The following is a 17,437-nucleotide window of genomic DNA, read 5'->3' on the forward strand; positions in this document are numbered from 1 at the left end:
TGTTATAGTTTTACATTACATCTACTTCTTCCCGGTGATTATTGTTGCAAGACTCTTGATAAGAGATAAACTATTCAATTCAAATTTAATCATTTTGTATAGTTTTACATTTTTGTGTAAGCTTAGACATATGTCTACTTTTTTTTCCAATGATTATAGTCGCATAGGCTCTTAATATTAGATTAATTAATAGATTCAATTTAAATATTTTGTGTAAATTGAATTTCGTTAATTGATGCATTGTTTCTTTGGCATCTTCATCTCGTTTTTTGTAAAAATTCTGATGTAAAAATAAAACTCTGGTTTTTTAAAACAAAAATTTAAAAAGGATTCTACAATTGTGATTTTTTGTTCACCAGAAAGAAAATTTAGATTCTTAGCTATGCTTGCTTAGCATTTGGACTTTTAAGTGTTTTATGTTGTATTGACTATATGTTCTACAAATACATTGTATATGAACTCAACGGTCATTCAATCAAATTTCCTTCTCAGTCTCACCAAATAGATTAAAATGGTATAAATGGCAAAGCAAGTTGTGATTAATGAAAGAAGAAAAAAAGTGTTGTAATTCACCGACATAAACAAAATTTCCTCTTCGAAAATATATGCGGCATCTTGATATTCAAGGTATTATCCAAGGAATACTCCCGAGTCAAACATGACTGAGTGCCGAAGCTGTTTCCTCCAAAATAGGTTCTAAAAAATCTCACTACAAATAAACAAACAAATTGCAAATCTGGATGGATTCGAACCACCACCTCACAGACATTCCAGTATGCTACACCAAAATTTTCTGAGTGCTCTACCTATTTGAGCTACAGATTTTTCATGGTAAAGATGAGGTGAGAAATATCCAAGTGATACCAGATATAGATGATTCAATATTTCAGAAATTTCTCATCCCTTCCTGCAGGTCAATTGATAAATTATATAAATAGAGAATTGCTCCATGAGTTTTAGGCATGGAGGACGTCAGCAAAATGATAAGTTCTCGGATGCGCCAAAACTCCAACACCGAGGAATATTCCTCATACTGCCTCACCGAGGAATATTCCTCATACTGAAAGCAAAGAATCAGATCACTGCAGTCCCATTCTGACCTGAAATTCTTACTGCAGTCACTAACTATTTTTCTGTCAATTTCACCTCAACCAAGTGTGCACCTTTGATCAATCAGAAAGTCCACTTCAAAGCATCTACAGATATAAATTTAGACGAATACTAATTGTAAAAGAACAAGTTTTTAAAAAAGGCAGAACAGCCATTTTATAAAAATGCAATCAACTCCTTTAAAAACAAAGTATCGTAGTCAAACTTTAACTGTTAAGATTACTTAACACGTCCCTAAACCTAATACTAAAGGAAATCTAATAAAAAATGGCTAAAAGTTTGAGATTAAACCCAGAGATCCTTTGATTTTGAAAACTTAATTACTCGCGGAGAATAAAAATCATTATATCAAATCGGACAAGAGCAACACATGTAACCAACAAAATGTTCATTCGAACGTAGATAGAACAAGAGCAACACACCACTCTGTATAAAAGTAGACAATATATCAAATTTCTATAAAAAAGACTACCACAAAATACAAAAACTTACATCAATCTTCAAAATCTGAAAAACTACATTCCTATGTTTTACTGAAAAGGATCATAGTGATAATTTTATAAAGGTCACGGATTTTAAGATTTGTTAGTAAAAAAAGGTCCTTCGCGTGATAAATAAAGAAGACAAATAGTCCTACATAAAAACAAGTTCGTTTTTGAAATAGAATACTTCATAAGAATTGCAAATCCCAGATATAACAAAAAAGTACATTCTATATGAATCTTTGGCATCCATATTCACATTAGAAAAAAAAACAAAAATAACCACCAAGTCATTAATAATTAATAATTAATAATTAAAGAAAAATCAAAAAAGATAAAATTTAAATAATAAATCTGAACAACACACAGAAGTGCATATTTGTTATACAATAATGCAATCTGAATCCTGAATAAAAAAATTAATTAATAAATATAACTAACGTATTTGCATCAATTTGAAGTTCTCAGAATAACCATTTAAGTTGAATACTCAGTCTAATACTATTATAATGAGAATAAGAAATTGAAACATAAAATTGCATTACCTAAACTGCTAAACATTATGAAAACAAGAAAACATTACTTTGCTTAACACATGTGAGAGATCTTTACTCATCTTTACCTTGAAGATTGAGGATGGACCCATACATGAATCCAAAGTATTGCTTCATTCCATGATTGTTGTTCTCACGTAGCAATTACAATCCCTACGTTGGTATTGTTGGTAAATGGTTATTAGCCAATAATCATCTAATATATATCTGTGAACAACCTATATAGAGAGCAAAACTTTATTTAACAATAGATGCAAATGAATTCAACACCATCCATGTAAGGAGTTTGATATCTATACTTAATCAAAGTACCATCCATGTAAATATTCAAATTCTGCACCAATATACTTTAATTAAACAAAATACTGTATCTTGATTGGTGTTATTGATGAATTGTACAATAAACTTCAAGTTAATAAAATAGCCAACAGAAGTTGAAACCATAGGAAACCTGATGAAAAGTTAATTTCGACTAACAGAATTAATTATAAGTGAAATTGAAATTCATAACAGATCAAACAAAAATAACTAAAATTAATACTTTATTTAAAATGTTATTTGCCAAATTAATATGAATAATACCTTGAGATGGAATCGGAGATATGCAAGGTGCTATGGAGAGTTGGGATCGTAATATAATAATAAAGAAAAAAGAAAAAAAAAAGAGAAAGACGCACACCACGCGAGGGAGAGAACCCGGGCAAAATCCCATGCGATCTCTCCGAAAAATCAACCATTTATTATTTTATTGACCGGCCAAGCAAGCGCACCTGACATGGCAAAGGTCGGAAGAGGCCTATAATCTGGATACATCCTACATCCCTCCTGCAAAGCTCTCAATCATGTACATAATATCAAACTCCATACATTCCTATCAACCCCCATCGCCTATCAAACTCCATACATCACCTATCAACCCGCATCGCCTATCAACCCGCATCGCCTATCAAACTCCATACATCGCCTATAGTTCAAAAGCTGAAACATCCTTAATTATAAACTGGCAACAGTTCAAGAGTTGAAACATCCTTAATTATATAACCTGGCAGCACAACTATATAGATCTGACTCCATAGAGCACCTACAAATAAAACCTGGAGAGCCTTGATTTACAAAAGTATCAATGAGTTCTCCATGAATATTCCCATCTGGAGAATTGGATTTAGAAAAGAGAAAACAGAATCAATTAATAAAAATTAACTACCAGTAAAACCTAAAAGCCAAAACAAAATTCAATCCAAAAGAGGTGGTACCTGAAAGAAACCATTATCGTGTAAATCTGAAATCCTAAAATCCGTTGAATGGAATGATAGTAAAGAATAATTATTCCCATTCTTTCTTGTATAATTGATTTTTGGGAATGAATGGTTGGATTAACGTTGTTGCCCTTGCTATGTAATTTTCTTGTATAATTGATTTTTGGGAATGAATGGTTGGATTAACGTTGTTGCCCTTGCTATGTAATTAATAGATGGTAACTTTACAATGAACATCTAATATATATCCATAATCAAGCTTTAGAATATACATTTCAGATAACAAATATGTACATCTGGAAAACTAACCTAGACAACAAATTTCATATCTAATATCTAATTCAACAGCAATACTGTATTTACAAACAATTCTATTAGTTAGTTTAGTTTTTAATAGGAAGCTATGAAATGTTAATTTTGAATTGGCCTGAAATTGGTTAAATTTTAACAGAAATTAATTAAATTGAAATTCAGATTAATCAGAACTGATACTTAAATTGATATCTATCTAAACTAATATTAATTTGGATTGTTATTTACCATTGAAAAGATGAATAATACCTTGATATGGAGATGGAGAATTTCTTGGAGGATTATGCATGGTGCTATGGCGAGTAGAGCATAATAATAAAGAAGCATAAAAAAAGAGACAAACACCACACGAGGGAGAGATCCCAGGCAAAATCCCCGTGCGATCTCTCCCAAAAACCAACAAATCTTTTTTATTTTATTTTTTTGACCTGCCAAGCAAGCGCACCTGACATGGCAAAGGTCGGATGACAAGAGCGCATCGAAGCCTATAATCCTGATACATCCTACGTCCATTCTACCACTCCCGCAAAGCTCTCAATCATATACATAATTAACACATAGAAGATCTGCAACATCTCTCTATGGTGTATCAAACTTCATGGAGCCCCTACAGTTTTAGAGCTGAATCCGTAATTATAAACAATATATAGATCTGTCTCCGATATACTTGACGATCGGCCTCCATACCTGCAAAAAACCTCGATAGTCTTGATTTACATAGAATCATGGATCTCTCGATGAAAAACTCCAGAAACCAAAACGATCGTGAAGATCGCATCCATGCACCGTGGATCTGACGGGTAGAGAATCAGATCTATATGAAAAGGAAAAATAGAATCAATCAAACTACAAGAAACAAAACAAAATTCGATCCATACCTGAACGAAACCATTATCGACGTGTAAATCTCCATCATATATGTGTAATATAATTCCGGTGCCGATCGACGTTTAACGGAGATAGGTGAAGGAGGCTATCGGAAATTGAAAGAGAACGGAGGTACGAAAAGAGTTCCAAACCCTAAAATCAGATGAATGGAATGGGATATGGGAATGTTCTTCCCAATCTTCGTTTTATAATTGATTTTTGGAATCGAACGGCTGGGATGATAATTGATTTTTGGAAAACGAACGGCTGGGATTACTTGTGTTGACGTGTTTATTTGGTGACGTGTAACGTTTGGTGCGGCACGTTTAACAGCAGGGGAGTAAATGTTTATTATCTGTCAAGTTTTGAACAATTTACAAGGGCATTTAAGTAAAATAGAGTCATATATTATAGCGGTTTGTCCAGCGCTGCAAGTAAGGCATGGATGAGGGAGATGGCAAGTGTGAATTGTGAGAATATTTCATCTTTGCGTGAAGACCACGTGAATCACGTCCCAAATAGAATATTCTAGAATAAGATGAAGTATGTCCCACTTAAAATCCGAGAATACGAGAGTTGGGAAAACTTTTTTTTTACAAGAGCAAAATTAACTTTTATTAGTATGAATCAAAAGTTTAATATAAAGAGGAACAGGATCAATAATATTGCGTCTAACCTAAGAATTGATCACTTTCACTAGAGAATCGGCAAACAAATTAGTTTGACGTTTGATAAACTCAATTTTAAAGTTGGGAAAATTTTGTAACAACAGATTGATAATAATAGAATAAAACTTAGAAATTTCAGTGGTTGCAGAACGCATGGTTTACACCACCCGAGAGTCGCTTTCGCAGACAACATGATCAAGATTCAAAGATATAGCGCTCTGGATAGCTTCTTTGAGGGCTAAAATTTCCTCTTCTAAGACAGAAAGATTATCGGGCTTCTTTGAGGGCTTCTTTGATATTCCAAATGATATTCCAATTAACCATATTATTCGGATTAGAAGGATTTTTTCTGGGCATTCCTCCACACCCGATAACCTGACTGCACACTATAACTACCATTTCATTCCTCCTTCCAAACCAATGCATCCTCCGTAACCTCCTTCACCAACGGGAGTTGAATTATTCGGGGGTAAATAAAAATTCGCTAACATTACAAGAGGTAAAATATTTTTTTTTGTTTTGAATATATTTTTTTTACCAAAGCAAAACTAACTTCTTTCATTCAACAAAATGAGTTCAATACAAGGAGGTATACAATTAACGTAACTACGTCGAGACCAAGAATTGGTCGCCTTTGTTAGACAATGTGCAACCATATTCGCTTGACGCTTAACAAACTATACCTCAAAGTTTGGGAAATTAAGTAATAAAAGCTTAATAGATCGAATAATAAAATTAAACTCGGAGCCTCCGATAACATTGGAATGGATAGCATGCACCACTCTTTGTGAATCACTCTCGAATACGACATGATCAAGATGATGTGTTAAGGTTCCATGGATAGCTTCTTTCAGTGCCAACGCCTCCGCTTCATCAACAGATAAGTGACCAACATCCCAAGCAACTCCGGCCTGGATAAAATTCCCCAAATTATCTCGGACACACCAACCTCTATTTGTGGTTCGATGAATACTATTGAACCCCGCATCTACGTTACACTTAAGCCAACCCAAAGGGGGGCATCCAACGATACACCATATGGGGGGCAACCACACTATCTGGACTATTTTGTGCCATATGCCAATTCTGCCACCTGTGGAAAGCTAACCAACCAAGTCTAGACGCCTCCTCCTTCTCATTATTCCAAATAAAATTATTTCTATTATGCCATAAGGTTTCAATCATAACCGCAATACGACCTGCCACCTTCCTATCCACCTCGCTGCACACATTCAAGAGAAGCGATTTAATATCATTAGAACTAGTGATAAGGGGTGCAACAGTATCGAACAAACCTGTTGTCCTCCAATAAGAATTAGTTTCAGGACACCCAAAGAAGACGTGTCATTCATCCTCTTCAGCAACATCACAAAACGGGCAAGTAGAAGGGCAAGGAACATGGTGTTGAATAAGATGAACCCGGGAAAGCAAACATCCTGAACAAATCCGCCAAATAAGATGTTTCACACGGGGTGGTGCAATAATAGACCACAAACCTTGCCAATTATCCTTGTGACGCTCCGGATGATAACACTTCTTTTTACTCTTCCACACTCGGTAACCTGAACAAACACTATACTGGCCATCATGCTCTTCTATCCAAACCACTCTATCTTCAATAACATCCTCCACTAGCGGAACCATAAGGATTTCCTCCGCCCCTACAGAATCAAACAAATCATGGATCACTCTCATATTCCACTGTTTAACAGTAGGAAGCAACAAGTCTTTAAAAACCAATTATAAGTGCCTTGATGTTGCGGCCCTTGCATACATCCTTTTGATCTTCCTCAAATCCAAGGTTCATTCATCACTTTTATATGGCTACCATCACCTATACTCCACCTGCAACCAATAGTTAGCACCTCCCTTGCTTTCCAGATACTTCTCCAAACATAGCTAGGATTATAACCAAGATTAGCATCAAAGAAGGTAGTTTTAGGGAAGTACCTTGCTTTAAAGAACCTCGACACTAACGCTTGCGGATTATTCATGAGAAACCAACCCTGTTTAGCAACCATAGCCATGTTAAAGGCTCTAAAATCTCTGAAACTGAGACCTCCCTCCCTCTTTGAGCAAGCTAATTTATCCCATGCCATCCATCGAATACCATTCCGATTAGAACCCCCACACCACCAGAACGCATTCAACATCTTCTCAATATCACTAATCACCGCTTCAGAAAGAATATAGATACTCATCACATACGCCGGTATAGCTTGGAGAACCGATTTGGTCATTACTTCTTTCCCCGCTTTAGACAAGGATCGTCCTTTACAAGAATTAATTCTTTCCTAAATTCGATCTTTGATAAATGCAAAAGTAGCCTTTTTACTCCTTCCAATCATAGAGGGAAAACCCAAATACTTCCCCGTACCTAACACATGTCGGACTCCCATAACCTTGGCTAGATCCTCTTGTGCCGGCAGACTGAGGTTGCGGCTAAAGAAGACCTCCGATTTATTCAAATTAATATTCTGACCGGTAGCTTTAGCATAAGTTTTAAGAACCTTTATAAGTTGTGATACCTCCGCTACATTGGCCCTGTAAAACAGAAAACGGTCGTCAGCAAAAAGCAGATGTGACACACTAGGTGCCCCTCTGCATATTTGGACTCCATGGATATCCCCCTTAGCAACGGTCCCCTTGATAAGGGTCGATAGTCCTTCAGAAATAAGAATAAAAAGGTAAGGCGACAGTGGGTCGCCTTGCCTGAGTCCTCTTCCTGGCATAATAGGTCCTACTATGTCCGAGTTGACAAGTACAAAATAGTGAACCGAAGTAACACACGTCATGATACAATGTGTCCACCTCTCATCAAAACCCATCTTCAACATAATACCTCTAAGAAATCCCCAGTCCACCCTGTCATATGCTTTACTTATATCTATCTTAAGGGCCATATGAGCTCTCCTTCCTTTCGTCTTTCTCTTAAGGGTGTGGATAATTTCGGTCGCAATCATGGCATTATGCAATATAGAACGGCCCTCCACAAAAGCTGATTGTTCCTTCGAAACACATTTGTCCAAGAGAGGCTTCATTCTATTTGCCAATGCTTTAGAAACCACTTTGTAAATAACTTTACAGAGCGATATTGGACGATAATCTTGCATTCTACTTGGCTGCCCACACTTCGGAATCAAACATATATTCGTGTCATTTATAGAATCAGGAAAGTAGCCTCTTTCTAGCCACTCTGATGCTGCCTTAAAAATATCATCTCCACAAACCTCCCAAAAGTGTTGGTAAAAACCCGGATTGAAACCGTCAGGCCCCGGTGATTTATCCGGATGCATGTCCATTACAGCTGTATACAATTCAGCTCTGGAAATGGGAGAAATCAGTCTATTGTTATCTTCCGCTGAAACCCTCTGCGAGATCCCTTGCAATACAGGATCATACTCAGTGCTGGTGCTGCACGTGAATATATCCTTAAAATACTTATTGGCAACATCACCTAGCCCCTGCTGATCCTTTACAACGCTGCCACCATCATTGGTTAAGCTTATAATTTTCCTAGCATTCTTACGAGCAGTCGCCGAGAGATGAAATAATATCGTATTCATATCACCATCTTTTAACCAATGCATCTTAGCTCTCCGTCTCCAATACAAATCTTCACTTAACAAAGCTTTATTATACTCACGGAAAGCTGCCAGGTACCGATCCGCGGAGTAAGTGTCTTGGCCTCCTCTGTGCATATCCATAGTAATTAGATGCCTTTCTAAATAACCCTTTCTGTTACGCCTTATATTTTTACTCCATTTCTCGAGATTCTCTGCACACGAAAATATTTTCCTTTCCACTTCACCCTGCTCATCGAAATTCCAGCCATTACATACCACGTCTTTGATACCGTCTTCCTTTAACCAGTTGTTCTTGAACCTAAAGTGATATCTGCTTCTATTATCATGATCTGTATCACACGATAATAGGATTGGGTTGTGATCGGAATGCGACGCTAAAAGATTTGTAAGTTTAGCATTAGGAAATACCGACATCCAATCGGAGTTAGCAAGAGCATGGTCCAATCTTTCCTCTATCATATGATCCGTTCCCCTACTCTTCACCCATGTAAATTGATACCCTTTAAGAATAATATCTGATGAGTCGAAATCACTCACCGCTTGGCGGAAACCCGAGCACAGCCAATTTGGATGCGAATGTCTGCCCTTTTTATCTTGTTGTGATAGGAGGTCATTAAAATCACCAATGATACACCACGGTAAATTCGACATGTCTCGAATCTCCCGAAGCATGTCCCACGCAAGTCTCCTTCTACGTCTTTCCAGAAAACCATAGTAACAGGTAAGTCTCCAAGCTCCCTTCTCCGCGCCATTCACCATGATGTTCACATAATTTCTAGTGTAATTTAACACACTAAAGCTTTTTGTGTTCCTCCACAAGACAGCAATGTCACCACTCCGTCCTACAACATCCACAACTAAACACGCATCGAACTTCAGCATAACCCGAATAGTCTCTAACTTACGAGAATTAAAAAGAGTCTCAGCTAGAAAGATTATATCGGGCCGTTGTTGTTGAGCCAAGTTCTTCAAATTAGGAATTGCACTCGGGCTGCTCAAACCCCGACAATTCCAACTAAGGATTTTCACGAGTCTCGGCAGTCCTGGCTGCCAGGACGTGCCGTTAAAAAAGACTGATCAACTATTTTCTCTTCTTCCTTGTTTCCTTCGACAATCTCACCCGACTCCCTTCTTCGTTTCTTATCCACCTGTTCCTCTTTACTGTGTTGCCCCTCTAAAGCAGAATATGTTGAGTTCTCTCGTTCCGGCTGAGGTTGTAACAGAGGCTGGTTCAAAGGTACTTTAGGCTTGGATAAGGTGTTTGTTTGTTTTTGTTTTATAAGGGACATTTTGGTGTTTGTGTTTTTATTTTTAAAAAGCACCGGTTTTGGGTTTAGAGGAGTATGTGGGTTAGAATTATTTTTTGTGTGGGTCGTTTTGGGATTGGTAGGAGTAGCGTTAAATGTGATATTAGAGTTAACAGACTGATGGGAACTAACGTGGGGCTCTTCATGCATAAGCAATAGTTGTTGCATGGGGTTACCTAGCTTACTATTGGATAACATGGTATTGGGCTCCACCATGTTACCATTATTATTGGGTAAGGATAAGGATAACGATTTTGATTGACAAGGGCTGAAAACTTGGGAATTTAAGGAAACAATATTTATTTGGGGCGAAAATAAATGGTCATTTGTGGGAGTTGGTTGGCTCAGGGTGAAAACATGTTTGATTTGGTCATAATTGGATGGGACAGGTCGGTTATCAATATTTAATTGTCGATGATTCTCAGAAAAAGCTCCTTTATTCCCCACTAATGTCACATGATTCTGTTGATCAATAGACTTAAATGTAGAATAATCTGCCACCTCACTCTTGTTGTAAGTCCTACGCTCCCTTTCATTCGCTTGACTATCACGCGCCTCCATTCCCCCAGATTTTGACTCAATTTTCCTACAAATTCTTCACCACTGCTACTTTCCTCCTTCAACCATTTGGACACAGCTGCACCGCCACCGGCCCTCCTTATTTCTGCCCTAATCTCGTTAGACCACCATCTTCTCCCGTCGTCTTCCTCCATGGCAAAGTGCGCCTCACATCTTTGCTCTGTGTAATACAGTGTGGGAACTGACTTTTTTAAATGTTGCGGATAGCAAGAGTCGCCACCGACTTTTATTTTATCCAATTTATAGAAAGGCTAAAAGAACAGAAAAAAACCTTTTTAGAAGAGATTGAGTTCGGGGGGTAAGTTATACAAAGGGAAGGTGTAAGCACCCTTTGTATCCATGGTTATCCATGAGCTCTTAATTGCTTAGCTCACTTTGTTTGTTTGAAATGTTTGAAAAGTGTCGTGTGTGAATAATAAAACTTTTGTTAAGGACTTTAGCTTGTAAAATAAGCGTAGCCTTTTGAAGGTTTTTGAAAAGATAGTGTAAAGAAATTTTGAATTTAAACCAGAGCAAACAATTAAAAGCAATTACCCTTAAGTTAAAAGTTTCTGTTCTTTAAGACTTTAATGGGAAAGGGCTATCCATACCATAAAGAGGGCATGTAGTCCTTTCATTGGATTTAAAAAGGGTCATTGAGATTATCGTTTGCCATAGACTGTCCCTGCCATAAAGGGGGCAGGTAATTTAGCGAAGGATAGAATAGTCATTTAATCTTCTAGGCAACAGGCAAGGATACCTTAGCAATGGGACAATCATCTTATTTTCGAGGCAGCATCGAGGGGCTAGATCTCATATGATGATTTTCAATCTTTTAAAGGGAACCTTGCTTTAGGTATTCTCGGGATCGAGGGACTTGACTATTTTTCATAAATAGAGACAACAAGATAATAAGACAACAAGGCAACAAGAAGGGTTACCCTAAAGGTGTGTGTGTGTGTGTCACAATTAGGTGATTCAATTTCAGTTATATTTATCTTATAATTTAGGCAAACTAAATTTATTAGCAGACTTGCACTCCCTAGGATTACTAACCACGCAGTTAATATAAACAAAATTAAAGGCGGAAATTAAAAGTTCCTACGCTATTACAATAAACACCTGTAGGGCAGAAAAAATAAAGGTGGAAAATAAAATCCTAATTACTATTACATCAAAATTGAATAGGCAACCTATACATCTTCTAATATTTAAATAACAGAAATTAAATAAATAAATAAACGGCGCAATTAAAAAGGAAAATTAAAATGAAGGCAGAATTAAATAAAAGAAAAACAATTTAAATAAGTAAATAATTAAAGACATGCGACATACACTGGAATAGGAGATGAGAAGAGAAATAGCGAATAAAATATAAGTTTAGAAAAAACAGGGTTAAAAACCTTATGGTTAAAAACTTAGGGGTAAAACCTAAGCCTACCGTTTGATAGACAACCCTTACATTGTTGATATGATTTTGATAAAAGGCTAAACCTGACTATGATTAAAATTTAAACCCTAATTACTTAATTGACTAAAATTAATCCTAATTTATCAAAATCTTTTAAAAAAACCTAAACCCTAATTATGAAAAAAAAACTAAATTTAATAACAAGCCTAATCCTATTTTAATAAATTAATTTAAAGAAAGAAATTATTTTTTGGATTTTTTATAATAAAAGGGTTAAATAAAAACCTAACTAAATTAAATAAAAATAGTTGCAAAATTAATTCATAAAAGGAAAACTAATACTAATCCTAATCCTAACAGTTTAAGTGGTTAAAAAACAAAAGTAAAAAAGAAACAACAGTCAAACAAAAATTATAATAAAAAGCTGAAGAGAAAAAAAGAAAAGAAAAGGTATAACTGGGGCGTTGAATCACCTGTGGGAAGCACTTTTGGAGCGTCCATGGTGAGGAAGCACTTTTGGAGCGTTAGACTTGCTGGTGCTGGATCCAATGGTAGCTGCGTGAGGGCGCATCATGAGTATTCCTTGGTCATACGCGCTGGATCTGAGAACAAAGAAGTATTAAAAATAAATACCCTGGGTCGGAACCAAACCCATGACATTAAGGAGGACACTCTCTTTCTCTTGCCAACTGCACTGTAATACATATTCGTTAAATAAATAACACTAAATTTATAAATATGAAATTTAATGAAATTCAAATGTGAGTCAACAGTGGGCCCGTTGTTGCATGCGTGACCAATCAGAAAGAGCATGGGATGTTGGACTTGTTGACCAACGAGTAGAGAGAAGACACGCGTGCAGGGAGAGAGATGAGCGTTTGTCTGGCCAATGAAGAGTTACATGCGTGGAGGGAGAATGGTCCAAGGTCCACGTCATCATCTTCAACCTCTGCACCTGCAGATTTTCCTGCAAAAACTGCTACGCATTTACCTGCGGATTTTTCCGCAGGTTCTTCCTCTTTTTTGGACGCGACTTGAAACCTGCAAAACAACAATCCAACGACCATGATAACAGCCCAATTAAACTAAATGATACTCTACGAGTCCAATGGCGCGCTTGGTTACGTCTAAAATTGCTTGGAACCCACAAACCGAAGCAAGCTTTATCCTTGCCCTAACAATGGCGTTTCGCGACTAGGGCGTCAAAACTCCAGAACGATGGTCCCAATCTCCCTTAATACATGTCATAAGCTCAACAAAATAGAAAAAACACATTAAAACGCATCGGTGCTTCAAAACGAAAATCAAAGATGCAATGACATTATGTTAAACATGAAGCATGTGTTTCAAACGTTATGGCGTGTTATGAAGCATGCGAAGTCACTATGTAATACCTCAGGAATAAGTTTGACTGGTTGTATGGCTTTGAAAACTGCTGGAACGAAGGATCTTCGTATGCCCTAGTTCTTCCAATTTTTAAAGCTTTTTCTCTTTTGGAACTCTTGTCTTTTTTCAGAATTTCGTTCCCCTAATGCTGCACATGTTGTGAGTATATATGAGAGTCCATTAGGGTTACCAAATGGGCTTGGACTTAAGATTTTTTATCACTTGGAAATTTGCATGAATATGCATGATATTGTTTCCAATCTTTTTTAATACTATTTACCACAAATTTCTATCAAAATAATGATGTTTGAATGATTGGATTTGATTGGGAATCCAAGTTTCTTGATTAAATCTAATTATTTCATATATTACTTAATTTATTTATTATTTAAATGAATAGAATTCAAATAAATAAAATAAATGTAATAAAAATAAAATAATAGATTTATAAGTCTTGATATTGTCCATGGATATGTTTGATATCCAAAAATTAGGCCCAATAGTCTAAAACATCAAAATTCTCCATTTTGCGTTAAGTGCATTTCCTCAAAATCGCCCAACTTGTGCAACCCATAACTCTCTCAATATTTGTCATATGAAGATGTTCTAGGACTTTTTGGAAAGCCCAAGATGTCCTCTACAAGCCACTTTGGAACATATTTTTCATTTGGAAATTTTATCTTGATGATATAGCTCCTGACAAAAAACAGCTTTTTGCGAGCTTCTAGAAGGACCTGTAATGTTTTGACTTATATCTCTTATGCAGAAGCATATCTTGACCTTGGGTCCAACATAAAAGTTCTATAGAATGAAATTTCCTTGAGAATAGGCTTTGTTTAGGGAATTTGTGATAAAGTATGAAAGAGATATGATCATTCAAAGTTGGGTTGACTTTCTCCTATAAACCCTAATTTAGTAACTTGGACATTTGTGATTTTGGAGCTTTCCTTGATAAATCATGATCAATACTTGATAAAATGATGAATTATAATTCAAAATGAGGATGTTGACCAAAAAAATCAGGAATTTTGACTGTAATTTGACTGTGGTTGACTTTTAGGTCAAACTAGTCGACTGTTGACTATTTGAGCCATTGACTGAGCAATCTTATGAACCAGAGCTTGAAACTTGTCATGAGGATCCTTTGAGGCATGTGAGAGGTCATGAGGACAAATTGAGATGTCAGAAATTGATTTTACCTTGAGAGGAGCAAAACCCTAGTTGGAGGGTTGTTGTTTAGGAGAGAGACTGCATGCTTCCTTCTTGTGTATCTTTGAGCATTTGAAAGTCAGATGGACTGAAATATGAGTAAATATGATGGACAAATTTTGGGGTATGACACTCTGAATGCCACAAGATTCCACAGACGAAGCAAAACAAAGTCAACTTCTCATATTTGAAATTCACCATGAACCACTCCACGCCTTTGTTCTTGACTCTTGTATTTTGTTTCAAAGGTTTCCGGACATCAATTCTAATTCTTAGCCTCATGTATTGCTGCCAGAAACTCGTATTGTTATTTTTATCATACTCCACAAACTCACCTATAAATTTTGCCAATGTCTTCCCTGCCTTTTCCATCATGAGACCAGTCGGGAGATTATGTACCTGGACCCAGAAATCGACATGGAATAACGGGATACTTCCGATTTGCACCCCTAATCCCACTTTTTCCAATATCAACAATTGACTGTCAAAGGTCCATGGACAACCTTTCAATGCTGCTTCCATGTCGAGACTGTGAGAAAATTGAAATAAGAACAGTGCTTCACTCGTAGCTTCTTTTATTTTGACTCCCTTTATCGGCCGCCACATATCCGCCACTCTAGCCTTCATCGATCTAACATGTATGGGTCGATCCGTGAGAAAACATCCCACCAAACACCAGCGGAGGTCTGCCAAGGCTTCTTCCTCCTCCCCCATATCAAAACAGAAACCTTCCTCACCTTCCTCCTCATGTAGAGATAGATTTTCTATACTAGGGACAACCATCGTGTACTGGTAACAACGGACAATAGAACTAGTGCCAGAAAAGGACAAGCAATGAAAACTGAAAAAAAATCAACCAAAGCTTCTCAAAAGAGAAGAGAAATCAAAACCCTAGCAGAGCCTAGGGAATATCACTAGAGAAGAGTCCAAAAATGTTTTGAATATATTTTAGCACCTGTAATGTTAGCAAATTTTAATTTACCCCCTCATAATAAAAATATAAATAAAATGTTAAAAAAATTGAAAAAAATCCACGTGGATTTAAAAAAATAAAAAATAAAATAAAATCCACGTGGACATGCCACATAATCATCATTGAATATTCTATGCCACTTTATCACTTGAGGGGTTAAAGACATGAAATCTTAATTTTACAAGGGAAATTCAATTTTTTTATAGTGGCTAAAATCAAAAGTCGCTAACGTTAATGAGTGTTTTGTATATTTAAACCTTAAAATATAGTTGAATATAATATTTACATTAATATATAAATATAAATAAATGTTATGGATGGAGATTGAGTCTTTATCAATAGTTTACATTTATTTAATTCAACTCTACATTAATTTAGCTACTTTATAATTTTTAGTTTTGTTTAATATATTATTTTATATTTTTAATCATTTATAATTGTTATTATAATAATAAATAAATATATTAATACGCATAGATTGTGCCACTTCATAGCTTTTGGGATGTTCAAAACGCAACTAGTCCAATAGAAAATTGTAAATCAAATAAAATCAAATTAAAAATCGTAAAAAATCGCATTTGATTTGGATGTGTTTAGGCCATGTTTTAACAAAACCAAACAGAATCAAACTGCATTATGTTACAACTCAAATTTCACTTAACTCACATTCATCTCAAAACTAAACTTATTATGTCTAATCCTTACGATAACAAACAATTTTCTCTTTCTCACACTTAGGATTTCAATTTCAACCTTCTCAAATCTCTCCTATAAGTATCTCGCCTTCTTTACTAGATACATCTTGCATATTTTTCTCTAATCTTTACTCTCTTAAATTATTTCTTTTTCACCTCGTTTTTATGCTAATGTTCTCTCTTCAAATTTCGTTTCCATCGCATATCTTCTTCTCTAATCTCTAGCGTTTTTTCTTTTTCATCTTCAATAATCTCTCATCTCCTTTTTTTTTGTTTTATTATAATGTTTTTGATATTGCTTTATGTTATTATTATATGTTTATTATTCCACTTTTGTCTAATATGATTTTATATATTAAATGGGAAGTTGTTGTCAAAATAATAATTAGTTTGTTATTTAGTAATGTATGAGTGACTAAATACAAAGTTATGTTCTCATTTATATGTAAATGTATAGCTAAGTAAAAGTGTTATAAAAAACCAAACCAAACCGCATTGATTTGGTTAGGTTTGGTTTTATTTTTAAATGTTAACCGAACCAAACCAAAACCATATTTTTTTTATGATTCGGATAATTTTTAACGTTAAAATCGCTCAAACCGCACCGCGAACACCCATATTTTATTTTATCATTACAAAATCTACACATTATCTTTTTTAACCCAGATAAAAATATTTAAAAATAAAATAGGAGTACTCATTTATGTAAATGGACTAAAAATAAAAAGGAAACTATAATTTATTCATATAATTAATTTTTTAAATAATAAAATTATTATTGTACTTTAGCTTGTCTCACACTCTCTCACTTTATTGAGTGGTTTATTACCATTTTCTCTTCTTTTTTTCTCAATATTATTCAAATATTATGTATTTGTTTTCTTCTTGATTTGTTTTTGATACATTACAAACACCTCTACATTTTTAAAGAATTAAATCTTATTCTATATAATAAATAAAAAACCTGTCAAAATATTATTTTTATATTTTCAATCGCAACATGTATAAGAAACACTTACATAAAATTTTACAATTGTAATTATCTCTAATTTAACCATTTAT

General features: G+C 35.3%; 1 long non-coding RNA gene across 7 annotated transcripts; it reads right to left on the reverse strand.

The window, feature by feature from the left end:
• Nucleotides 1–512: 512 nt before the first annotated feature.
• LOC131644576 (uncharacterized) lies at nt 513–4,771 on the reverse strand. Of its 7 annotated transcripts, none has more exons than XR_009296562.1 (5): nt 4,593–4,771; nt 3,400–4,507; nt 2,729–3,294; nt 2,215–2,299; nt 513–1,100 (listed from the first exon to the last, which is right to left on the reverse strand). It is a non-coding gene; the product is annotated as an uncharacterized LOC131644576 (long non-coding RNA). The 7 variants fall into 7 exon arrangements; XR_009296560.1 differs by having other exon boundaries at nt 513–1,196; XR_009296561.1 differs by having other exon boundaries at nt 513–3,294; nt 3,400–3,639; nt 3,964–4,507.
• Nucleotides 4,772–17,437: the final 12,666 nt, after the last annotated feature.

Source organism: Vicia villosa, linkage group LG1, assembly GCF_029867415.1.
Source record: "Vicia villosa cultivar HV-30 ecotype Madison, WI linkage group LG1, Vvil1.0, whole genome shotgun sequence".
NCBI lineage: Eukaryota > Viridiplantae > Streptophyta > Magnoliopsida > Fabales > Fabaceae > Vicia > Vicia villosa.